The 26,532-nt window shown below is 53.4% G+C and overlaps 1 protein-coding gene across 1 annotated transcript in view; it reads right to left on the reverse strand.

The window, feature by feature from the left end:
* The window catches only part of LOC144263816 (class I histocompatibility antigen, F10 alpha chain-like), a 1,122,758-nt gene that overhangs the window by 847,248 nt on the left and 248,978 nt on the right, over positions 1–26,532 (reverse strand). The gene's annotated exons all lie outside the window — the stretch shown is intronic.

Genomic DNA, 26,532 nt, shown 5'->3' on the forward strand with positions numbered 1-26,532 from the left:
ATGGGTGAGATGGCCATAGGGAGGAAGGAACCTGAGAGATTAGGTGCTCTAGGGATGGAGTTAAGGGACAGCAAGGGACCGGAGTGGAGAGGGAAGTTTCATACAGCAGGGAGGCTACAGAATCACATAAGGAAGACTGAGGGATTTGCAGATAGACACCATCTGGGGAGCAGTAAATAGAACAGCCAAGTTTGCATAGCAAGTCCCATCCCAGAAGGTTTGCAGGGGTGGAATCAGAGAGGAGGAATGCATGCTCCTCAGAGAGGGGACCGACCTGAACAGACAAAGGATTTGAGAGGGGAAAAGAGGCAGGGATCCCTGTAATGCCAACAGCAGACACAGATTTTCCAGATCGGGGAACCTCAGGTAAGGCTGTGGTGCGGACTGTAGAAAGAGAAGCTCCAGTATCAACAAGGAAAGGGAGAGAGAGATCATTTACAGTCAGGACACATTCTCCAGTAGGGGACAGAGGTAATAAGGGAGCTAAAACTTTGTGAGGTTCCCCAGCATCCCGTCATTGTTGGGGTGAAAAATAGGGTTGGGGATCAGCTGGAGGAACCAGCGGGGGGTTCACTTGATTTCCCATACAATTATCGGGTCGTCTTGGACACTCTTTTTTCCAGTGTCCAGGCTGTTTACAGTAGTTACAAACCCCAGTTAATCCAGCCCCCCGCCCCCTTCCGCAACCCCGTCCCTGTCCCCGGTGTGGTCTGCTTAGTCCTGAATAATGCTGTATCTGCAGAGCCATTAACTTTTGGGAGGACTGTTCCTCCTTTCCTTTTAAAGTGCGGTGGCAATGCTCTGCTACTGCCAGCAATTTGTCCATGGTTTCAGTCTCCCATCCCACACTTATTCGTTTGAACATGCTGCCTGTGGCAGGGAGAAGACCATCAACAAATGCATGTGCCCAGGCCCCCTGCCCATTTACATCGGGCTCTTGTATTCCTGAATGTTGTAGGAAAATATCAGTTAGCCGGGACCTATAGTCGCCTGGGCTTTCTCCTTGCCCTTGCTTACAGCAAGGTATTGCTGTCCAGTTTGTTTTAGGAGACCACACTTTGGGAATGGCTTGATGCAGGCGCTTCCAAAGAGCCGTACACCGGTCTCTGGATGCCGAATCTGGGCCAGTACTTTTTATGGTTGAGTGGCGTGCCTCAGCTGGCCAGTCTGCGGCAGCCAACCATTTTTCATAATAACTGGCAGGAGCTAACAATTTACACAGTTGGAGGAGATCTGTCTCAGAGGGTTCATAGGTTTCACAGATTAACAGAAACTCCTCAGCAAATTTGACAGAGTTTTCCTGTGGTTTGGGAAAACTTTTAACTATAGATAAAACTTCTGTACGAGTCCAGGGCTTATAATCCCATATGGACTCACTTTCTCCCATCTTAAGGGCTCGTAAGGGTGCCACAAGAGTTTGATCAGAGTCTCTCATTAACCTCCCATCAGGTTCTCTTTTCCAAGAAGAGATGTCAAGAGAATCTTTGCAGTCTGCTTTCGATTTCTTCTTCATAATATTTTGCAGAGCTGCGAGGCCAATGAGGGTATCTTCTTCACTTTCATTATCTGTAGTCACTGAAGATTTTTCCTTTTCTGATTTCTTATTTGCGCAGGAGTATGGTGGGGGTCGGGTTTGATCCGGATCATTGCACAGGACTGGGCAAAGGGGAGCACTCGGACTAGTGGTGGGAGAGACTGCATCCAATTGAACTGTTAGTTTTTGGATAGAATTTTTAAGAGAGGTGAGTTTTGATTCAGTCCATCTACGATTTGCCTCTTCCCACCACTGCATGAAGCAGTCTACTTCTCCTCTCTCCAATTTGGTTTTTGGGAGGACGAGTTTGCTTTTTAAAGCGTCCACTCGATCCTTGTCCCAAGAACCTAACAGTGGCCACTGTAATTTGGGGTTCTCTAGAGCTAATTTGGACCATTTTTCAAGAAACCTACAAGAGTCCGGACCCCTCCTAAAATACATAAAATAAGCTGGAGTTCCCTTAGGGAACTGTTCTACCTTAGACTTCTGATTACCATCCAGGAGGACTTCACACAGCACTCACACAAGAAGGAAATTCGGGCTCAGCAGAGCGGTGCCCGGTGCAACACACAGAAAGGAGCCCACAGGCTACTGCCTCAACTGCCCTTGCTTTCACACCAGGGGTTATACCCAAGCCGTGGTGCGGCTGCAGCTGTGCAGATTCCACTTATTCAGACCATGGGGACGGGGACCCCTTGGTCAGCCAGTCTCCGGATAGAGATGGCTCCCAGATTCACACACACACCACGGGGAAGACGGATAGACACAAAGACAAGACAGTCCTCAAACCGGTTAAAGCACAAAAATAATAATTACCTGAGACGTCTGATTCCAGAAGCTGGATCCAAGGACCCCTACCCGAACAGAGTGGGAACCAACAAGTTCAATGGCCTAGACTGTGCTGCTGCTGTGTACCTTTCTGTCTTGTGGAGGATCGCTTGGACTAAGCGTCCAGGCGCCGGCTGCCACGATCGTCCTGCAAGGCAGTCAGGGATCACACAGCCTCAGTGAAGCCGCTTGCCATCTCGGTGGGACCTCCAAATTGTCAAAGTTTGACAGTGGACATGGCTGGGGGCTGGGAGCTCTGGGTATAGGGAGAAGTCCCCCTGGCTCTGGGGGCACAGAGAGGGGCCTCCTGGGAGTTGGGTGGGCTGGGACCTAGAGGCACGGGGGCGGGCCTGGAAGCTGGGTGGGTGTGAGCTGGGGCACAGGGAGAGGTCCCCTGGGAGCGGGGGTGGGCTAGAAGCTGGGGGACTGGATCGGGACCCCCTAAGACTTACTGTCTCTCTGCCCTGCAGTTTTAGTTCCCAGTCCCTTCCCTTCCCCTCCCCTCATTTCCCAACCTAGAAGAGTCTGGCAACTTCCCGCTCCCATTGGCTGGCCCCATTCATCTTCCATTGGGCCCATAAAAAGAGGAACGGCAGGGCTGGGACCATCTGGGGTGCTGGGAGGAGGGGAAGGGGAGTGTGGTGGGTTCACTTGTAGAGCCCCCCTTGGGACTGTCACTTGATTCCTGAGCTACCACGGAGCCTAACCCTTCTGCCAGCCTGGGCACCCCTTGACTCTGCCTTGCTGAGCCAGACCCTGCAGGCCCCCCCAGCACAGACCCAGAGATAGGGCCACACCCTCTGCCCAATACACACACGGAGAATCCCTCAGCCCTGGGGCGGCTCAGTTAACAGGGTCTTGCCCCAGCACCCAGTGCAGCGCCTTCCTGGGAGCCTGAACCCCAGATAAACTCCTCTCACGCTGTCTAAGTTGTACGCAGTGTGAGTTCATATTATTCGCCCTCTTTCTCCTTGTAAAGAGAGATCTGCACACACTGCTCTCCCCCCAGGGACCAATGACTTACATTGGGATTATTAATGAACAAAAGTGATTTTATTAAGTATAAAAGGTAGGATTTCAGTGTTTATAAGAGATAACAGACAGAACAAAGTAAGTTACTAAGTAAAATAAAACAAACACAAGGCTAAACCTAATACACTAAGAAACTGGCTCCATGCAATATCTCACCCGCAAAGATGTTCCAATAAGCTTTTTTTTCACAGACTGGACACATTTCTAGTCCGGTCCCAATCCTTCCCCCTGTTTAGTTTATATTAGTTCCAGCAGACATCCTGGATGGTGAGCAGGGGCTTTCTGCTGACTGGCCGCAGCTTCCCTCCTGTTTCACCCCCTTATATAGATTTGGCAAAAGGTGGGAGTCCTTATTTCAGCTTGACCCTCCCAGTTCCTTATGGAAAAGTACCTGGTTTAAGATGGAGTCCAGTATCAGGTGACATAGTCACATGTCCCTGTGAGACCCCAGTCTCCATACTTCATGGGCTAGCCCACACATCCGCAGGAAGGCTTACAGGAAAACAAAACCATTCACAACTCGTTCTAGTTAACTGGAGCCACCCAGTTCCTGAAATACCATTAATGGCTCCCTTCGTCTGACGACATTAGTAATCCATGTTTATACCTCATATTTCTAACTTCAGACATGGAAATGACACATGCATACAAATAGGATGAACTCATTCAGTTGATGAGAACTTTTTCAATGATCTGTCACAAGAGGCAGTTTGCGTAAAGCATATTCCAGTTACGTCATATTCATACTCATGAGCACATTTCCGTAAAGAATATGGAGTGCAACGTCACAGGGAGACCCGGCTCGCAGGGGCAGAGGGCAGGGGCAGAACTTGGAGCCAGGCTGGGAGGGACACCCTGGGGGTGGGGAGCAGGGGGGCTCTGCTCAGGAGCAGGGAAGCAGACGCTCTTGCCACGCCAGGCTGCACCCCGCAGGCAGCCTCTGCACCACGGTGCCCCCTGGCTACAGCACTCTCGGCAGGGGCCCACACTGCCCTGCCCTAAGACTGGCCCTGGCCACATGCTTCTTGGTGCCGAGGGGAACTCTCGTGTCAGGACTCCACCCCTGCAGCTCCGGGCTGGGCGCTGCACAGGTCTCCAGGAACCTACACTTCAACCTCCCCACGGCCGGTTCCCACAGCCGTTCCTCCCAGCTCTGCAGCACTCTCCTGCCCCTCCAGCCCATGCTAGTCGGCCAAGCCCAGATATGGCACTCCACCCAGGGAAGCCACTCCAGGAAAATGTCATGCAGAGGTAACTGCCCAATTTCCTCCTCCTCCTCCTTCAGCCATACATCCAGGGCATCACTGGGGGTGTCTCCCAACCCGTCCAAAGCTGTCTGGCTGTGTGACTTCCGTGACACATGGAGCAGCCTGTTTGTATCAATGACGGTGGGGATCGCACCACTCAGTGGTGTTTCCTTCATGCTGCCTGGCAGCTACCTAAGTTCCCTCTAAGCCGCGTGGCTGTGCAGCAGGCTATCAAGGCCATGCAGGCAGGGAGAGGTGCCTCTCCCTTGGCCCCAGGCTGCTGCACAGAGAGAGGGCTGGGGGGACTCCTCACTCCCCGCTGCAGCCTGTACCCCTCACCCCTGGATCCACCCCAGAGCCTGCACCCCTAGCAGGAGCCCTCACTCCCCGCACCCCAACCCTCTGCCCCAGTCCTGAGCCCCCTCCTGCACCCCAAACCCCTCAGCCCCAACCCCACCCCAGAGCCTTCACGCCCAGCACTCCAACCCTCTGCCCCAATCCTGAGCTCCCTCCTTATGTGGGCTGCATCCACACAACACAGATAGTACCTGAATGCCCCTCAGGATGTCACATGAGCCACAGCTGTGTGCTGATTGGGCTGCAAGTGGCCCACGGGCCGCGGGTTCAGAACCACTGAGCTAAACCTTCCAGACCTAGGAATGCATGATACCTGCAGGGAATAAACAGCAGAGCCCTGCTAGACTCTGTAATTTAAAAGAAACACGTCAAGAGACTTCCCTGAAGGTCCCATCTCACCCCATGAAGGCCCATTCTCACATTCTTCTCCTCTGCAGATGAATGAATCTGAGAAATCCAGACCCATGTTATTCCTCCTCCTTCACAGCAGGAAAGTCACAAATAAATTGTCACCCCAAGGCCAAGCTCAGGACATTGCATTTCAAACCTCATGGAGACCATTATTGCTCCTGAATGTATCCATTTTATTAAATAACATGCTATCAAGTAGAAATGAAAAGTTGGACCCTACCCCTATGCTGGATAGACAAACTGGAGGACTGGGCCAAAAGAAATCTGATGAGGTTCAACAAGGACAAGTGCAGAGTCCTGCACTTAGGACGGAAGAATCCCATGCACCGCTACAGGCTGGGGACCGACTGGCTAAGCAGCAGTTCTGCAGAAAAGGACCTGGGGTTACAGTGGACGAGAAGCTGGACATGAAGGCTAACAGCAAGAAGGCTAATGGCCTATTGGGCTGCATTAGTAGGAGCATTGCCAGCCGATCGAGGGAAATGATTCTTCCCCTCTCTTCCGCACTGGTGAGGCCACACCTGGAGTACTGTGTCCAGTTTTGGGCCCCCCACTACAGAAAGGATGTGGACAAATTGGAGAGAGTCCAACAGGGGCAATGAAAATGATTAGGGGGCTGGAGCACATGACGGATGAGGAGAGGCTGAGGGAACTGGGGTTATTTAGTCTGCAGAAGAGAAGAGCGAGGGGGATTTGAGAGCAGCCTTCAAGGACCTGAAGAGGATGGAGCTCGCCTGTTCTCAGTGGTGGCAGATGACAGAACAAGGAGCAATGGTCTCCAGTTGCAGTGGGGGAGGTCGTGGTTGGATGTTAGGAAACACTAGTTCACTAGGAGGGTGGTGAAGCATTGGGATGGGTTCCCTCGGGAGGTGGTGGAATCTCCTTCCTTCAAGGTGTTTAAGGCCCGGCTTGACCAAGCCCTGGCTGGGTTGATTTAGTTGGGCTTGGCCCTGCTTCGAGCAGGGGGTTGGAGTCTAAGTTCCCTCTCAGCCACGCGCTCGCACACCAGCGATGAAGGGCCACGCAGCAGGGGCCTGGAGAGGAGAGGGGTAGATGGGAGGGGAGCCAGCTGGGGATGAAGGGCTGCCGCAGGCCTCTCTCCTGGCCCCAGAGCTCCCTCTTGCCAGCACCCGGCAAGGGAGAGAGGCCCCTTCCCCCGGAGCACCGTGCTGCTGGTGGGGAGAAAACTTGGGGGTCCTCTGGCCCGAGCCCCCGCGCAGCCTCTTTGGGCCCAGGGCTATTCGATTTTGTGGCCCCCAGGCTCCAGGCTGTGGTGAAAAATGCAGGGTTCAGAGCGCAGGAGGGGCTGCAGGTTGAGGCAGGGGGGTGGGTGCAGAAGGTGGTGAGGGGGCCGACTGGGGGTGCGGGCTCTGGGGCAGGGCTGGGGATGAGAGGTTTGGAATGTGGGAGGGGGCTCAGGGCAGGAGGTTGGGGTCAGGATGGGGGGTCTGGGAGACAGGATGCGGGAGGGGGCTCAGGGCAGGGGGTTGGGGTGGGGCTGGGCTCTGAAAGGGAGTTAAGGTGTGGGAGGGGGCTCAGGGCAGGAATTTGGGGTGGGCTCTGGGAGGGAGTTAGGATGCGGGAGGGGGCTCAGGGCAAGAGTGTTGGGGTGGGGGTCTGGGAGAGAGTGAGGGTGCAGGAGGGGGCTCAGGGCAGGAGGTTGGGGTGGGGCTGGGCTCTGAAAGGGAGTTAGGGTGTGGGAGGGGGCTCAGGGCAGGAATTTGGGGTGTGCTCTGGGAGGGAGTTAGGATGCGGGAGGGGGCTGAGGGCAAGAGTGTTGGGGTGGGGGTCTGGGAGAAAGTTAGGGTGCAGGAGGGGGCTCAGGGCAGGAGGTTGGGGTGGGGGTATGGGGTTTGAAAGGGAGTTAGGATGCAGGAGGGGGCTCAGGGCAGGAGGTTCAGGTGGGGGTCTGGGAGGGAGTTAGGGTGCAGGAGGGGGCTCAGGGCAGGAGGTTGGGGTGGGGTGGGGGTCTGGGAGAGAGTTAGGGTGTAGGAGGGGGCTCAGGGCAGGAGGTTGGGGTGGGGGTATGGGGTTTGAAAGGGAGTTAGGGTGCAGGAGGGGGCTCAGGGCAGGAGGTTGGGGTGGGGGTCTGGGAGGGAGTTAGGGTGCAGGAGGGGGCTCAGGGCTGGGGCGTGAGGTGCGGGGTGCTTGCCTGGGGCAGCTCCCATTTGGGGGCGCACTGGGGTTGAGGCAGGCTCCTTGCCTGCCCTGGCCCTGCGCTGCTCCTCCCGGAGTGACCCTGCAGCTGCCGGCACGGCACGGATGTCCCTGGCTGCGGCCCCGGGGGGGGAAGGTTGCGCCTTGTGCTGCCCTGCGTCTGCCTGTAGGCACCGCCCCCACAGCTCCCATTGGCTGCGGTTCCCGGCCAATGGGAGCTGTGGGGGTGGAGCCTGCAGGCGAGGGCAGCGGGTGGGCGGAGCTTCCAGACACTCACAGCTCCAGCTCCAGCCCAGCACGGTGGGGGAGGGACAGCAGTGCACGAAGCCGCCTCCCTGCTCCCCGCTAGGAAGGGCCGGATGCAGGGACGTTAGTGGCCGCAGTCCAGGGTCCCGGGCTAAGGGGGCCCCACCAAAAGATCTGCACTTCTGGCAGCCTGGAGATCTTTTTGCGGAGTCCCCCTTAGCCCAGGCTGCAGCCCCTAGAGCCCCTGCATTAATCCTGCCCTGTCTGCACCCCAAACTCCTCATCCCCAGCCCCACCCCAGAGCCCGCAGCCCCCACACCTCCCAGCCACTGGGTCTCATGATTTATAAAATTGCTATATGCAAAAATCCAAATATTGAAAATTAATTCCTGGGTCCTGCAGACACTTGGACACAGAACTTTACTCACGGAAACAGCCCCATGGTTCGAAGTTCAGTGAGCATTTGCCGCATCAGGAACTCAGTGTATTTTCATTAAGAACTTGTCATGTGGTGGCATAAAATCTGTCACTTCAACAGTAAAACAATTTTGTTTTAACAATAAAAAGTTATTTAAACTCTCAGTAATTTACAATAGCAATTTTTTTATACCGGCCATAAAATCCGAAATCTTATTAACACTTTGGAAACGAAAAAAACGAACAAGTAGAAAACATCCATGTTGACAATTTAAGACCATAAAATGGAAGAGAAGAGAAGATAAGATAGATAAGAACCCAATATTTAAATGTCATAATTTAAATAAAAATTTTAGTTGTGATTTTTAGCCACCCTAAGAAGGGGAGCTCCCAAAGGGTGCTGATGAAAATGTGGACAGGTAGGAGAAACACCAAAACAAAACCAAGACCTGTTGTTTGAAAACACAAGAACATAAGAATGTAAGAATGGCCATACTGGATCAGACCAAAGGTCCAGCCAGCCCAGTATCCTGTCTACCAACAGTAGCCAATGCCAGGTGCCCCAGAGAGAGTGAACCTAACAGGTAATGATCAAGTGATCTCTCTCCTGCCATCCATCTCCACGCTCTGACAAACATAGGATCGGGACACCATTCCTTACCCATCCTGGCTAATAGCCCTTAATGGACTTAACCTCCATGAATTTATCCAGTTCTCTTTTAAACCCTGTTATAGTCCTAGCTTTCACAACCTCCTCAGGCAAGGAGTTCCACAGGTTGACTGTGCGCTGAGTGAAGAACTTCCTTTTATTTGTTTTAAACCTGCTGCCCATTCATTTCATTTGGTGGTCCCTAATTCTTATATTATGAGAACAAGTAAATAACTTTTCCTTATTCGCTTTCTCCACACCACTCATAATTGTATAGACCTGTATCATATCCCCCCTTAGTCTCCTCTTTTCCAAGCTGAAAAGTCCTAGCCTCTTTAATCTCTCCTCATACGGGACCCGTTCTGAACTCCTAATCATTTTAGTTGTCCTTTTCTGAACCTTTTCTAATGCTAGCATATCTTTATTGAGATGAGGGGACCGCATCTGCACGCAGTATTCAAGATGTGGGCATACCATGGATTTATATAAGGGCAATAAGATATTCTCCATCTTATTCTCTATCCCTTTTTTAATGATTCCTAACATCCCGTTTGCTTTTTTGACTGCCGCTGCACACTGCGTGGACGTCTTCAGAGAACTATCCATGATGACTCGAAGATCTTTCTCCTGATTAGTTGTAGCTAAATTAGCCCCCATCATATTGTATATATATATATACACATAGAGAACATGAGAAAATGGGAGTTGCCATTCTAACTCTTCATGAGACCAATTGATTAAGGTATCACAACAAAAGTGTTTTTTTCTCCTGCTGCTAATAGCCCAATTAATTGAATGGTCTCGTTAAGAGCTGGTATGGCAACACCCATTTTCTCATGTTCTCTCTATACACATATATATCTTCCTTCTATATTTTCCACTCCATGCATGTGATGAAGTGGGCTTTAGCCCATGAAAGCTTATGCTCAGATAAATTGGTTAGTTTCTAAGGTGCCACAAGTCCTCCTCATTAGCTTTTCCTGACTGATTGTGCTGGGGGCTCTGCCTGGCTCCAGCTCTCCGGTCCCTCAGCTACCAAGGCCACCTGGGAACCCTGATCGATTCCAGCTTCAAGGAGTGCTGAGATCCATCTGTCTCTTTCTGTGCCTCTGTCTCTCTCTAGGTATAGCCTCCTGACCCTGCCTTATGTGATCAGTTATCGTTTGCTAGCCCTAACTTTTGTAATCAAATTGAAGTTAGATTTAATCTTGGAACGGTTTTCTTTGTTTGGCTCCCCTTGTAAGGTTACACCTTGGAAATAAATAACTTTCATGGTTAAGCTGATTGCTCTCCCCCTTACCCCCCTCCCACACCTCCGTGGGTGTTTTTGGCTTCTCCATTCACTCTGCAGCAACACTCCTTGTCCTGAAGCTAAAGATCCCTGCAGCCCCAAAAATCCTGTGGGATTTGCTCATGAAGTGGGTTACTAGCAGAATGGTTGTGGTGTGAAGGTGGGGATAGTGAGGTGCTGAACCTGGGGCATAGGAGGGTGGCCGATTAAGCTGTTGCTCAGTCCAGCCCTGTGAGACCAAGGTCATATGAGGACAATTAAAATTAAATTGCTTTAAATTGCTTTAAATTGCTGTTCAATCCAGCCGACTGAGTCCAGGGACACATAAGGGGTCAGCTTGTGAGTGCTGAATACCCAGTCCTCTCTGACATGCTATGTTCATGTGTGTGTGTGTGTGTTCATCAGATTTGAGAGCTGGAAGACCCCAGCCCTGGGGAACCGAGGTCCTGCAGGGTAGCTCCATTGGGAGGGAACTTGCAGAAGGAAGGAGTAGCGATCCATAGGAAAACACAAGTGACAAAAGCAGCACATTGACAGAATTGCAGAATCTCCCCCACACCAGAAGAGTAACCCTAACAAATAGGCGTACCCCAAGGTAAAGGGCAATTCTGGTAACAGCTCATTTGGGGCTTCTTTTGAAGGGGGATTGACGTCATTCTTGGGACAAGTAACCTGCTATGGCCAAAAACAATTTAGCCCTGTGTGCCCTTCAAGACAAGTCTTATGTCCCAAATACTTTGGGTCTTCCGGGATAAGTCCCCAAATAATCAAGGATCTAAACCAAAAAGGTCGTCACGTCTAAAAAGGAAGAAAGATTGTCGTTGTGGAGACCATGAAACAAGCCCTGCAACTTTTGGACACGTATCCCGACAGCCCACAGGGTGCACGTCAAGGAACGTTCAAAGCGAGACGGGCGTTCTTTTTGGGGGGACTAACCCCCATTGCGCTGACCAGGAGAAGGGGGAAGTGGGAGCCTGCAGCGCCACCTAGCGGCCAAAGTAGACATCGCCGGCTTCTGGACCTGTGCGCGCCCTTGGTTCGGTTCCCATGCAAAGCTGTGTCACGCCAGCTTGGGAAAACGGGGTTCTGCTGCCCGACATCATCCTCTGGAATGACTCAACCTGATAGGACACCTCCTACGATACACTGCTCCGAGTGACGCTCTCAAACAGGTCCCCACAGCTCCCCAGCCTCCCCCCACCGGGAGGCAGGTGTGAGAAGATTGTTCTCCCCAACTGACAGAGGGAGAAACGAAGGCTGAGAAAGGTGAAGAGCCTTGTCTTCCATCACACAACCTGTCGGGATAGAGTTGGGAACAGGACCCAGGTGTCCCGACTTTCAAATTAATCTTCATTCTATGATGAGATAACTGGCTCTGTGGATGAGGGGAAAGCAGTGGATGTGTTGTTCCTTGACTTTAGCAAAGCTTTTTACACTGTCTCCCACAGTATTCTTGCCAGCAAGTTAAAGAAGTATGGGCTGGATGAATGGACAATAAGGTGGATAGAAAGCTGGCTAGATTGTCGGGCTCAACGGATAGTGATCAATGGCTCCATGTCTAGTTGGCAGCCGGTATCTAGCGGAGTGCCCCAAGGGTCGGTCCTGGGGCCAGTTTTGTTCAATATCTTCATTAATGATCTGGAGGATGGTGTGGATTGCACCCTCAGCAAGTTTGTAGATGACACTAAACTGGGAGGAGAGGTAGATACACTGGAGGGTAGGGACAGGAAACAGAGGTCCCTAGACAAATTGGAGGATTGGTCCAAAAGAAATCTGATGAGGTTCAACAAGGACAAGTGCAGAGTCCTGCACTTAGGACGGAAGAATCCCATGCACCGCTACAGACTAGGGACCGAATGGCTAGGCAGCAGTTCTGCAGAAAAGGACCTCGGGGTGAAAGTGGACGAGAAGCTGGATATGAGTCAACAGTGTGCCCTTGTTGCCAAGAAGGCCAATGGTATTTTGGGATGTATAAGTAGGGGCATTGCCATCAGATCGAGGGACGTGATCGTTCCCCTCTATTTGACATTGGTAAGGCCTCATCTGGAGTACTGTGTCCAATTTTGGGCCCCACACTAGAAGAAGGATGAGGAAAAATTGGAAAGAGTCCAGCGGAGGGCAACAGAAATGATTAGCGGACTGGAACACATGACTTATGAGGAGAGGCTGAGGGAACTGGGATTGTTTAGTCTGTAGAAGAGAAGAATGAGGGGGGATTAGATAGCTGTTTTCAACTACCTGAAAGGGGGTTCCAAAGAGGATGGATCTAGACTGTTCTCAGTGGTAGCTGATGACATTACAAGGAGTAATGGTCTCAAGTTGCAGTGGGGGAGGTTTAGGTTGGATATTAGGAAAAAAACTTTTTCACTGGGAGGGTGGTGAAACACTGGAATGCGTTACCTAGGGAGGTGGTGGCATCTCCTTCCTCAGAAGTTTTTAAGGTCAGGCTTGACAAAGCCCTGGCTGGGATGATTTAGTTGGGGGTCGGTCCTGCTTTGAGCAGGGGGTTGGACTAAATGACCTCCTGAGGTCCCTTCCAACCCTGATATTCTATGATTCTATGATCAGTCTGGAGTTTCACACACTGAATGATCAGAATAAAGGGACCTGCAATGAGCTACAGACCAACAACCATTCAATACTGATTCTTCAGCAAGTCTTTTAGAAGCACAAGAACACCAGCGAGAACCAGGAACGGCTCAGAGACAATCAGCAGCAAGGGGGAGAACAATTCACCAAGCAGATGATTGGTTCTGGCTTATTTGCTGGGCCTTATACGACAACAACAAAGTCCTGAATCTCCTCCCTGCCACGAGACCCCCTGCTCAGCCAATCAGCGTGGAGACTCTGGCGGTGGGCTGAGGGTTCCCCAGATGGCCCAGGGATGGCTCAGGTCACCGGTGAGGATCACTCTCAGAGCACGCTTCCTGTCCCAACTCTTTGGGAGGCCTCCCACCATGAGGGCTACAGAGCAGCCCTCTCCTTGCCAGTGGAGGGAGGGAAGCAGGAAAAGGGAAACCAAAAAAGTCAAACCCCAAGGACTCGAAGGGCCAAAGGCTTAGCTGGGGGAAAATTGTCCCACCTTAACCTCCTGTTTTCCATGCCGAGAATTGGGCCAGCACCGGGTGGATCAGGCTGCCTCGGTACCAACCCTCTCTGGGGCTCTTCCCTTCTCCACAGGGACGTCTGTCTTCTCGCTCAATGAGCAGTGGGAAAGGAGAAAACTCCAGAGAGGCTCCACCTCGCGCTCACATACGAGACCCTGAATTCTCTCTCAGTCCTCAAGGAGACACCTCAAGAAGGAGACTCCCTGCAGCAAAGCCCCGGGGGTCTCTGAGATCCCCCTGCCCTGCAGCCTGTCCTCCCTGGCCGTTGTCGTGGACTCTCTGTGAGGTCACCGCCTCCCAACCGCCTTTCACCAATCATCTGAGTGCTGCAAAAGGCCCTTGTGATGTCACTGCCACCCCCACCCCTGCCCTGCAGGGCTCATGTCCTGCCCCGAGCCGGCTCCTGTGCGTGTTTGAGCTGCTCCCCCTGGGTCACCCCCACACACTCAGTGGTCGTGCAAGGGTTCACGCAGGCCACACGTGGAACCATCAGAGGATGGTCAATGTGCTGCACTCGGTTTTGCAAAGATTTGGAGACTTGAAGGCCAGAAGAGACTGTTAGATCATCTCATCTGGCCCCCCTACACATCATAGGCCTCCTGCACGGCGCAGTAGTGAGTTTTGGACGAAAGCAGACTCCAGAAAGGCATCTCATCAAGGGATGGAGGAAGCACCAATTCCCTTGGGAGTCTGGAGGAAATTGATGCTGTGGGGGGCAGGGAATTGACCCCAAGGCCACACTTGTGAGTCTGTATCATAACACACATGCACAACAGCACTGCGCAAAGTATGTACACGTCACCTTAACTCTGATGTTTCCTAACGTTTAAAGGCCTGGTCTCCAGGGTGTTCTCTGTTCTTATAGGTCTCTTTTGGGGAGAGATGCAATCATTTAGTTCAGAGTGTAGTCTGTATCAGCAAAAAACAAACAAAACGAGGAGTAGTTCTGGCACCTTAGAGACTAACAAATGTATTTGGGCACATTTGATGGTGTGGCTGATGTGATTAGGTCCGAGGATGGTGTCCCTAGACTAGATATTTGGACAGAGTTGGCAATGGGTTTGTTGCAAGGATAGGTTCCTGGGTTAGTGTTTTTGTTGTGTGGTTGCTGGCGAGTATTTGCTTCAGGTTGGGGGGCTGTCAGTAAGGGAGGACTGGCCTGTCTCCCAAGATCTGTGAGATTGAGGGATCGTCCTTCAGAATAGATTGTAGATCCTTGATCCTGCCCTGGAGATCTTTTAGTTGGGGGCTGAAGCTGATGGCTGGTGGCGTTCTGTTCCTTTCTTTGTTGGGCCTGTCCTGGAGTAGGTGACTTCTGGGTATTCTTCCTTTCAGCAGGTGGGGATTGTATTTTGAAGAATGCTTGATAGAGATCCTAGAGGAGTTTGTCTCTGTCTGAGGGATTGGAGCAAATGCGGTTGTATCTTAGAGCTTGGCTGTAGACAACAGATCGTGTGATGTGGTCTGGATGAAAGCTGGAGGCATGTAGGTAAGTATAGTGGTCCAGGATAGGCTGGTGTTTATGTGACCATCTCTTATTAGCACTGTAGTGTGCAGGAAGTGGGTGTCTTGTGTGGCCTCTCCTTCTGCCCCTCCACCCCCACCAACATGATACAGTTCTGCGGTGACCTGGAATCCGACTTTCCACGTCTCCAACAGAAGGAATATTTCCAACACACCTCTGAACAACACACTAATCCACAGAAACCTTCCTACCAACACGACAAAAAGGATTCTGCCTGGACTCCTCCTGAAGGTCGAAACAGCAGACTGGACTTCAACTCGAGTGCTTCAGCCGACAAGCACGGGCTGAAGTGGTCGAAAAGCAGCATCACTTGGCCCATAACCTCAGCCGTGCAGAACACAACACCGTCCACGGCCTCAGGAACAACTCTGACATCCGAATCAAAAAGGCTGACAAAGGAGGTGCTGTCGTCATCCTGAATAGGTTGGAATATGAACAAGAGGCTGCTCGGCAGCTCTCCAACTCCACATCCTACAGCCCAATCCCCTCTGATCCCACTCAGGGTGACCAAGAGAAACTGCACCATCTGCTCAAGAAACTCCCTGAAAAAGCACAAGAACAAATCTGCACAGACCCACCCCTGGAATCCCAACCAGGGGTCTTCTATCTGCTACCCAAGATCCATAAACCTGGAAATCCTGGACGCCCCGTCATCTCAGGCATTGGCTCGGGGTGCTGGTCGCTCAGGGCCGGAGGAGAGAGTCGACACAGCCAGATACTCCTGCTGTCAGGATGCCAATGCCTGAGAGGATTTCATCGCAGTCTCTGACGAGGGGGTTCAGGCTCCAGCGCTCTGCTCTGTTTTCCCAGCCCTGTGCAGGGGGTTGTTTCCAGTTTCAGAAATGGGGCAATGTTCACACACTCCCAATGGGTCTTTGCATGAATCAGGCCCTAAGCCAGGGGCAGGAAACTTTTGGCCTGATGCCGGATCGGGTTTCAGAAATTGTATGGAGGGACAGTGAGGGGAGGCTGGGCCTCCTCAAACAGCAAGGCATGGCCCGGCCCCCGCCCCCATCCGACCCCCACTTCTCGCTACTGGACGGCCACCCCGGGCCTCCGGCCCCATCCAACCCCTCTGTTCCCTGAGGGGCTCCAGATCCCCCTGCCCCTAATAGCCCCACACTGCCCCATCCAACCCCCCCCTCCTTCCTGCCTGCCCCCCAGGACCCCTGCCCCATCCAACCGCCCCTTCTCCCTGACCGCCCCGGGACCTCCTGCCCTCAGTCAACCCCCTGTTCCCCACCCCCTGACCGCCCCGACCAGCCCCCATGCCCCAGTGTTGCTGAGCCCCTCCACAATCCCCCCCTGCCCCTACTGTCCTCCTCGCCCCAAGCCAGGCTGCAGCCGCCCCACCCTACAGACCCCTCCCCTCCCTACAGCCCCCCACAGCGAAGCTGTGTCCCCCTGGGGGTGGCCATCGTGCTGCCCCTCCCAACCCAACCCAACCCAACAGCCACAGCCATGCCATTGACCCAAGTCCCCGATCCAAGTCCCCTATAGCCTCTCCCTCCCCCACATCCCTCCCAGACCCAGTCCCCATCCCGACAACCCAATCGCCCCCTGTCCACAACCCCCCTCTCCTCCTCCCACAGCACAAATCCATCCCCTACCCTCCCACAGCTCCCACCACACAGACCCCTCCACCTCCCAGCTGGGCCCCCTCCCTGCCCCCTGCCCCCGCACCCACCCCGTCAGACACCCCCCCGCTGGTCCACCAGGGTTTCCCCAAGACCCACCAACAGCTGTGAATGGTGTGGGGGAGAAGGTGTTAGTATTTGGTTGTGAGTTGGTATTGTGTGTACGTGTCGAGGCTTGTGGGGGCTTTGTGCTGGGGGAGAAGCTGAGCCCTGATTCGGGGCCGGGGCTTTTCTGACTCGGGGTCCTATGAAGGGAGCCAGCCAGTCAGGCCGTGGCACAGGAGCCAGCAAACAGGGCTGTAAACAGGGGAGTCTGAGGGGGAGTTTGTCTTGTGGTGCTTGTCTGGGGTTTGTTGTTGCTGTGGGGGGTGGGGGGTGGGTGTTTCCCAGGTGAACAGGATTTAGGTGGGAAGGCGATGACAGACACGGAGGCAGCGGTGGGAGTGACTCATGTCGTGGAAGACACAATGGAGATGACTGGCTGTGGAAGCTGCCGTATGTCCATGATCTTGGAGGGGGGACCTGGTAAGAGTTTTGTCTGCATGAAATGCCGTCTGCTCGAGCTGATGGAGGAGAAGATGTTAGGTTTGGAGAAGCACATGGAAAGTCTGGTTGAGTTTAGAAAGGGGTTTGAGCAGATGATGGAGCAAAGACATGAGGTATCTGAAGGGAAAAGCTCTGACTTGCAGATGGAAGCAGGACTGAGGAATTCTGAGGGGAGACAGCTGGGCGAGGGAAGTGGTCAGTGGAAGCATGGGACTAAAAAAACCAGGCAGAGGAGAAGACGGGCTAGTGAAGGAGAAATAGAGCTCAGGAATAGGTTTGGAGAGTTGGAAAATGAAGAAGGGGCTCAACAGGTAATCACTGAAGGTGGAGGGGCAAGGAGGAAGAGAAGAGCGGCTAGTCCTATAGGAAAAAGGGAAGAGTCAATGGAGACTACACCAAATATGAGCCCCAGGAGGATACAGGATGGGTTGAAGAGGATTAAAAGAGAGAATAGGAATGGAAAGAACTTGCAGCCAGAGGGAACAGGGGTAGACTGGAGAATAGCACCGTCACCAGGGAAAGGCAGGGCTATGTGATCGGGGACTCTTTACTGAGAAGACTAGACAGGCCTGTAACCAGAGCTGATCCAGAGAATAGAAGGGTGTGCTGTCTTCCAGGTGCTAAGATACGGGATGTAGATCTGAGGTTGAAAAGGATCCTAAAGGGAACGGGAAAGAATCCCCTAATTATCCTTCATGTGGGAACAAATGATACAGCTAGATTTTCGCTGGAAAGGATTAAGGGAGACTGTGCTAGGCTGGGGAAGACGCTTAAGGAAATTGAGGCTCAGGTGATCTGTGGTGGGATTTTGCCTGTTCCTGGAGAAGGGCAACAAAGGTGTGACAAGATTATGACTATCAACAGATGGCTCAGGCAGTGGTGCTAGAAGGAGGGCTTTGGGATGAATGGCCACTGGGAGGCATTCCTGGACAGAGGACAGTTCTCTCGGGATGGACTTCATCTGAGTAGGGAAGGAAATAGACTTCTAGGATAGAGGCTGGCACAACTAATTAAGAGAGCTTTAAACTAGGAATCTGGGGGAGATGGTTGGTTGGGGGATGTCCAGGTAATCTCCACGCCGGATTTTAGCCTTGAGAGGGAAGAAAAGAAAGTAAGAAAGGATACAGCCGTGGGTAGGAGAATGGCTATAAGGAGGAAGGGCAGTGTGGATACCAGTCTAATAGGTTCTGCTGGCTGTAGAATGACCGTGCCTCATTGGGTAAAGAACGTGAGCGAGGCCAAACAGCAAAAATGAAGATGTTTGTACAGCAATGCGAGGAGCCTAGGTAACAAAATGGAGGAACTAGAGGTACTGGTGCAGGAAGTGAAACCAGATATTCTCGGGATAACAGAAACAGGGTGCAATAGTCGTCACGACTGGACTACGGGTATTGAAGGGTCTGTGCTGTTTAGGAAAGACCGAAATAAAGGTAAAGGTGGTGGAGTAGCATTGTCTATCAATGAGGAGGTCGAATGTAAAGCAATAAGAAGCGATGGAATGGATAAGACAGAGTCCGTCTGGGCAAAAATGACATTGGGGAAGAAAACGACTCGAGCCTCCCCTGGGATAGTGCTTGGAGTGTGCTAGAGACCGCCGGGATCTCATGTGGATATGGATCGAGCCCGCTTTAATGTTTTTAATGAAGTAAATACTCATGGAAACTGCGTGATCATGGGAGACGTCGCACGCGCGCACAACACGACACACAACCCGTCACACACACACAAATCACACACAACACTGCCACACAACACATCACACACTGAACAAAACACTCAAGACAACACACACACAACCACGTCTCACACACACACGACACACAACCTCTCACACACAGAGACACGTCTCTCACACACGCCGACACACACACACACACCAACACATGACATGTCTCACAGATGCCATCACACACACACCGACAGACACAGACCACTCACATGCCGACACACGATACTGACACACATGAAACCGACACACACACGACACACACGACACTGACACACATAACACATGACGTCTCACACACACGACGTCTTACACACGACACCGACACACACTACAGACGACGACTGACACACACACACACACAAGACACACGACGTCTCTCACACACACACACACAACTTCTCTCACATACGCCCACACACCACATGCCCACACCCACCGACACACACACCTGCCGACTCACGACGTCTTACACACTGACACACACGATGTCTCACACGCCCACGACACGACACGTCACACGACACACAAGACGGCAGAGGACACGACACCGAAATCCCAGCCCCGGAGACGACCCCCCGCGGGGGCGAGAGCGGAGCGGGGACGGTCGGGGGAACTCGGTCTCTGGGCGGCGCGTGGGGCCGGTGTGGGCGGGAGGGAAGAGGGCGGCAGGGCCGAGGGCGAGATTCCCAGCCCCCGTCGAGCGCTGGGGAGCGAGGGCTCCGGCTCGGCTCTCGCAGCGGCTCTGGCCAGGAATGGTGCCGGAGCTCTCGCCGGAGGGGAACGCGGCAGGAGGGGCCTGAGCCGCTTGGGCCTCTTTCCAAGGAGGCGGAACCAGGCCTCCGCTCTCTGCCCGCTGCAGACCCGGCTGCCAGGTCGGCGCTTCCAGTTCCTCGTCCGCACTCGCCGTCTTCTCGTGTGTTCGCCAACTCGCTCTCTCTCCTCTGCTCTCCTGGTGCCGTCTCCCTTTGTAGGACACGGGTAGGTGTGCATTCCCACAGGTGAGGTCTCGGGAGCCATGGAGAAGTCGGAGTGGACGAAAATCATGCAGGGCAGTAGAAAGGCTGCTGAAAGTACCTGAAGAGACAAAGGAGATGAGAAGGGGGAAGTCCAGACTAAGACAGGAGTCTAGTCTGTAAAGAGAAACAACGGGAGGTCTAAAGTACAGAAACTCTTCAAGTTGCCAAAAGACATTTAGGATGGGAAATTACTTCTTGAATCCAGTCTCTTTAAGATCTTCGGCTTAGTATGTGTGTGTATTTGTATTTGCTTAGTAATCTGCCTTCTTCTGTTTGCTATCCCTTATAATCACTGAAAATCTGCCTTTGATAGTGAAACTATTTGTTGTTTATTATTATTATTATTATTATTAAACTCAGTTTGTGCAAGGGGTGCTCCGGGAGGCAATGATTTGTGTATTACTCCAAGGCGCCGCCCGGTGTCACTCTTGCTCTGTGAGGGAAATGATTTGAGCATGACCTGAATTGGCCACCCACTGTCACTGTTGGGCCAGGAGGGAAATGATTTGTGCAATACCTGGACTAGCCACCCGGTGTCACTGTTGCTCCACGAGGGAAATTGTTGGTGCATTACCCTGAGGGGTGTGAAGGAAAAGTTAGCATGTGTGACTCCATTTTGGTTTGGGGCCCACCATTGTCTAAAAGCAAGCACATCATGCACCAGGAGGAGTGTTTCTTAGATACTGCATTCCTGTGAAAATCCTCCGCCCCCTGCCCTTGTCTCCAGCCTGTTTTATCTCCCGGTTTCTGTTCTTTGTCTGTTCCTAACTCCCTGCCTCCTGGCCTTGCTGTGGGCCTCCCATCCTGATAAGAAAAGTTCCTGGTGCATTGCTTTAGGACCATGTAATGTAGCTGAAGTCACGGTTTAGCACGGGGAATGTACCTAGCCGGGATAGGTGGTAGATAAGGGAAGGGTTTGTCTATTGGCTAAGGTTTCCGATGCACGAGGGCAACGTGCCTTGCTAAAAGGTCTATAATCTCTGTATAACCTGCCTGCGGGGTTCCCCCCGATGAGCAGGGGGGCACCAAGCTCGAGCGTAATAAACTTAGTATTTCTGGGAACCCTGCCGTTGTGGACTTCGTTCGTGTGCCTCAGCCTAGACTCGAACTGTGCGGGACCCATCGGGTAGAATTCGCAGCAGCTTGTGTGCGTGACCTGTCAGGTATAATTCGTAGCAGTGGCCACCCCCTGTCACTGTTGCTCTGTGTGGGAAATGGTTTGTGCATTATCTGAATTGGCCACCTGGTGTCACTGTTGCTCCATGATGGAAATGGTTTGTGCAGTACCCTGAGGGGCCACCCGGGGTCACTGTTGCTCCATGAGGGAAATGGTTTGTGCATGACCTGAATTGGCCACACACATCACTGTTGCTCGGGGGGGGGGGGGGGGGGCGGGGGGATTGTTTGTGTGTTACTCCTGAGTGGCCACGTTGTGTCACTCTTCCTCCATGAGGGGAATGCTTTGTGCATTACCCTGTGTGGCCACCCAAGACAACACACACATCACACACAAAACATCACACACACAAAACACGACAGACAACACTGACACACCCAGAGAGAACACGTCACACATACAGAAACACGTCTCTCACACACACACAACACAGGACACTGACAAAGACACACACACACGAGACGAGGCACAAAACAGCAGGCGACACAGAAATCACACATGACACCGACACCCTCACACAAAACGACACACAATACCTCACGTGACACACAAAACGGCACACGTGACACACACACACAACACGATGCACAAAACATCGCTCACAAAATATCACACACCCACACACAACACGACACACACACAGACAACACAACACAAGACACACAAAATGGCATATGACACGAGACTCAAAAATCTCACACAACACATGACACCGACACACACAACATGCACACAAAAAGGCACACACCATCACATGCACACAACACGGCATACAACATGGCACACACACACTCAACATGGACCACAACATGCACAAACACGTCTCACACACACAAAACGACACACAAGTCACACACACAACACGTCACACGACACACGCAACACGTCACACAGCAGAAGGTTTAGCAGAACCCTTGGACCTTAGAACAATGAAAAAGCATTCAGTTTTCTTACAAGAAGACTTTTAATAGAAGTAAAAAGGAATCACCTCTGTAAAATCAGGATGGTAGATACCTTACAGGGTAATTAGATTCAAACATAGAGAATTGCTCTACGCAAAACCTTAAGTTACAAAAAAGACACACAGACAGGAATAGTCATTCTATTCAGCACAGCTCTTTTCTCAGCCATTTAAAGAAATCATAATCTAACACCTACCTAGCTAGATTACTTACTAAAAGTTCTAAGACTCCATTCCTGTTCTGTCCCCGGCAAAAGCATCACACAGACAGACCCAGACCCTTTGTTTCTCCCTCCCGCCAGCTTTTGAAAGTATCTTGTCTCCTCATTAGTCATTTTGGTCACGTGCCAGTGAGGTTACCTTTAGCTTCTTAACCCTTTACAGGTGAGAGGATTTTTCCTCTGACCAGGAGGGATTTTAAAGGGGTTTACCCTTCCCTTTATATTTATGACACTCACCAACCAGTCATAAACTGTGCTTCTCATCCCCCATACTGGTAATCGAGAAGCTGAAAAAAGAAATCACATTTTGTTTCAGTTGTCTGGCTCCCAATCAGCACCTAGGGCCAGTAAAGTGAAAAGTTATTTAAAAACTCTGCTCGCTATACAGAATATTCTGCTGACCCCAAAGGGTCAGCCCCGTGCCAGCTCAATATTAGGTTGGATTTTACGCAGAATGCCACGCTGCCAGGCAATCCTTGAGTGTCTAAAACGAAGGGTTTATTATAAGGAAAAAAGAAGAGGGTTGTTAAACGATAAAGCACTCCGATACATACAGAAACTTCAAGGTCCGTATATCAAGCTCTTAGCAGTATTGGTGAGTTCGCTGACTTGAAAATCCCTCTGGAACAGATCCTCAGCTTGGATGGGTCATTCAGTCCTTTTTTCAGAGCTTCGGCTTGTAGAAAAGTCACTCCAGAGATAAGGAGCAGGAATGATGACAAAATGGAGATGATGCAGCTACCCTTTCTGTTCCTTTTCCAGGTGGCTTGTGCTTCCTGTGTCTCAAACACAAACTTACAGAACACAGGCATGGAAAGGCCTTAGGGCTTGTCTACGCTGCCAAGTGAACGACAAAACTTTTGTTGTTCCCTGGTGCTTAAAAAAGCCCCCCTGTGAAAGACAAAAGTTTTGTCACAGCAAGCAGCAGTGTGAATGTCACCTTGTCAGCACGAGCCCAGTCCTGTCGACAATGCAAACCCGCTCATAGGGGGTGGAAATTTTTTGTCGCCAACAGTGCCAACAAAAAAAGTTCACACTGCCAAAGTTTTAGTGACAGAGCCGTGTCGCTAAAAGCTGGGGAGTGTAGACAAAGCCTTACAGTCCCCTGTCCATAGACATGGCCCTACAAGTCCTGCTGAGTCAGAAGGTGTAGTCCCTGGCCTTTCAGTGAGTTCATTATACAGATGATGATCCTCGATGGGCCATTGAACCGGCCAGGCAGTGCTGATGCCAGTCTGTGTAGGGGTGTCACCCAGAAACCCAGCACAAGTTTGGAAACACAGATATACCCTACATATCTATAACACACACTACAAAGGAGATACAAACGTATCAATAAGATGATCATACTTGGCTAACGTCACGGAGTCCCCGGGCGATGCTCTGGAACTGCTCCCCAGTCAGGACTCTGGGGAAGTCTCCTTTCTGTGAGCAGCCTGTCCTCAGGACACACAGCTCACACAGCTTCCACCTTCCTGGGTCTGATCTCGGAGCATTCAGCCTCCTCTGCCCCTCCCTGCGCTTCCCACAGCGAGTCTGCCCATGCAGGCTCCTGGGGAAGCCAGAGGGTCCTGCCCCCCAACTTCACAGTCAGATGTGACTCCCAGTCAGCCAGTAAAACAGAGGTTTATTAGACGACAGGGACATGGTCTAACACAGAGCTTGTAGGTGCAGAGAACAGGACCCCTCAGCCGGGTCCATTTTGGGGGGGGCAGTGAGCCAGACAACCACATCTGCACTTCACTCCATATCTCCAGCCACCCCCAACTGAAACTCCCTCCAGCCCCTCCTCCTCTGGGCTTTGTCCCTTTCCTGGGACAGGAGGTCACCCGATTCCTTTGTTCTCCAACCCTTTAGCTCTCACCTCGCAGGGGGGAAGGGCCAGGCCATCAGTGGCCAGGAAACAGGGTGTCGGCCATTCTCTGTGTCCAGATCCCTGCACACACCTGCCCTCTAGGGCTCTGCAATGATCATACGCCCTTACCCCACCACCTAGATACTTAAGAACTGCATAGGAGAAACTGAGGCACCCCCACACGATTCAGGGGAAATATTAAGAACAGTCCCACTTTGTCACAGCTAATCATAACATTTTCACAGATACCTCACATGGCATATCTCGCACAATTCATCGCAATTTTATAATACTGGTATCAACAATATGATGAAGTACCTCCCACATTCCACAGCATCACAGTGCCCCCCCTCCGCCAGGTTAGCCCTAAAGGAGGTAATCTCCGTATAGGCCTTGATGGACAGGCCTGGGTTCTTCTGTATCCTGCCTCCAGCTCAGCAGGGTGCAACTTCCTTATTTTCTTCCCATGTGAATTTATTTGGCAGTGCCTCCACCCCGTGCCCCTTCCTGGCAGGGTCATCAGGGCAGCGTAGGAGGGAAATTCTAACACCAGGGTAGAATCATAGAATATCAGGATTGGAAGGGACCTCAAGAGGTCATCTAGTCCAACCCCCTGCTCAAAGCAGAACCGATCCCCAATTAAATCATCCCAGCCAGGGCTTTGTCAAGCCTGACCTTAAAAACTTCTAAGGAAGGAGATTCCACCACCTCCCTAGGTAACACATTCCAGTGTTTCACCACCCTCCTCGTGAAAAAGTTTTTCCTAATATCCAAACTAAACCTCCCCCACTGCAACTTGAGACCATTACTCCTTGTCCTGTCCTCTTCTACCACTGAGAACAGTCTAGATCCATCCTCTTCGGAACCCCCTTTCAGGTAGTTGAAAACAGCGCTCAAATCCCCCTCAGTCTTCTCTTCCCCAGTTCCCTCAGCCTCTCCTCATGCGTTCCAGTCCCCCACTTACCTGCCAGATATTTGGAGGCTCCCAAGAAATAACACACAGGCGCACACAATTCAACACAGTAATTACAGGAAACAGGAGGTAAACACTATTCGCAGGGCCGTCGGTGCCCATGCTGACAATACAGTGAATTTCCCCGATACGGCAAATGTAAAGGAGTGTCGGGTTGGTGCGGCACCTTGTGGGGCCTGTGGTGAGCTGTGGCCACTCTCTTCTCCTGGTCGGCTGCTCGCAGTGTGGCTGGCGGGGCTCGGCGCTGCACAGGACGCGGAGCCCCCCGCAGATCTGCAGGCAGCAGGAACAGTCTCTGCTCCGACTCCCGGGAAGCCACCCGCAGCCTCGGGGCTCCCTGCTCCACCAAAGCCCCGCAGGCCCCGGCAGCTTCCTGGCAGCAGCGGCCGGACCAGCCAGGGCCTGGGAGAGACCGGGGGGCCATAGGTGCCCATGTGAGACGATGCCCCAAAGCCGAGACGGTCCCACCACTGTCCGGGCAGCGGGTCACCCTGCAGCACGGCCTGGGAGAGACACAGCGCCCCCCCCCCCCACGCAGCCGGGGCCCCCCTTCCCCAGACAGCACCCCCGGCAGCCGGGCCCCCCCCCACACCCAGACAGTGCCCCCCCCCCGCAACCGGGCCCCCCCCCAGACAGCACCCCCGGCAGCCGAGGCCCCCCCCTCCCCAGACAGTGCCCCCCCCCCGCAACCGGGCCCCTCCCAGACAGCACCCCCCGGCAGCCGGGCCCCTCCCAGACAGCACCCCCGGCAGCCGGGCCCCCCCTCCCCCAGACAGTACTCCCCCGCGGCCCCCGCAGCCGGGACCCCCCCTCCCCAGACAGTACCCCCCGCCGCTCCCCGCAGCCGGGCCCCCCCTCACCAGACAGAGCCCCTCCACAGCTGCCCCCCCCCAGACAGGGCCCCCCTCCAGCCGGGCCCCCTCTCCAGACAGAGCCCCCCCGCAGCTGGGCCCCCTCCCCAGACAGTACCCCCCCGCCACTCCCGCAGCCGGGCCCCCCCTCATCAGACAGGGCCCCCCTCCAGCCGGGCCCCCTCCCCAGATAAGGCCCACCCCCGCAGCTGGGCCCCCCTCCCCAGAGAGAGTCCCCCACACAGCCGGGCCCCCCCTCACCCGACAGAGCCCCCCGCACACAACTGGGCCCCCCCCTCCCCAGAGAGTGCCCCCCCAGCAACCGGCCTCCCCCCAGACAGTGCCCCCCACATCTGGGCTCCCCCTCACCAGACAGCGCCCCCCCAACTGGGCCCCCCCGAGACAGCGCCCACCCCGCAGCCGGGCCTCCCCCTCCCCAGACAGTACCCCCCACCGCCGGGCCCCCCTCCCCAGACAGGGCCCCCTCCGCAGCTGGGCCCCCTCCCCAGACAGTACCCCCCGCACACAGCCGGGCCCCCCCTCCCCAGACAGGGCCCCCCGCAGCCCGGCAGCCGGGCCCCCCCCAGACAGAGCCCCCCGCACACAGCCGGGCCCCCCCTCTCCAGAGAGCGCCCCCCAGTAACCGGCCTCCCCCCAGACAGCGCCCCCCACATCTGAGCCCCCCCCAGACAGCGCCCCCCCCGCAGCCGGGCCCCCCCTCCCCAGAGAGCGCCCCCCACATCTGAGCCCCCCCAGACAGCGCCC

Source organism: Eretmochelys imbricata, chromosome 4 (genome assembly GCF_965152235.1).
Source record: "Eretmochelys imbricata isolate rEreImb1 chromosome 4, rEreImb1.hap1, whole genome shotgun sequence".
In the NCBI taxonomy this organism is placed as follows: Eukaryota; Metazoa; Chordata; order Testudines; family Cheloniidae; genus Eretmochelys; species Eretmochelys imbricata.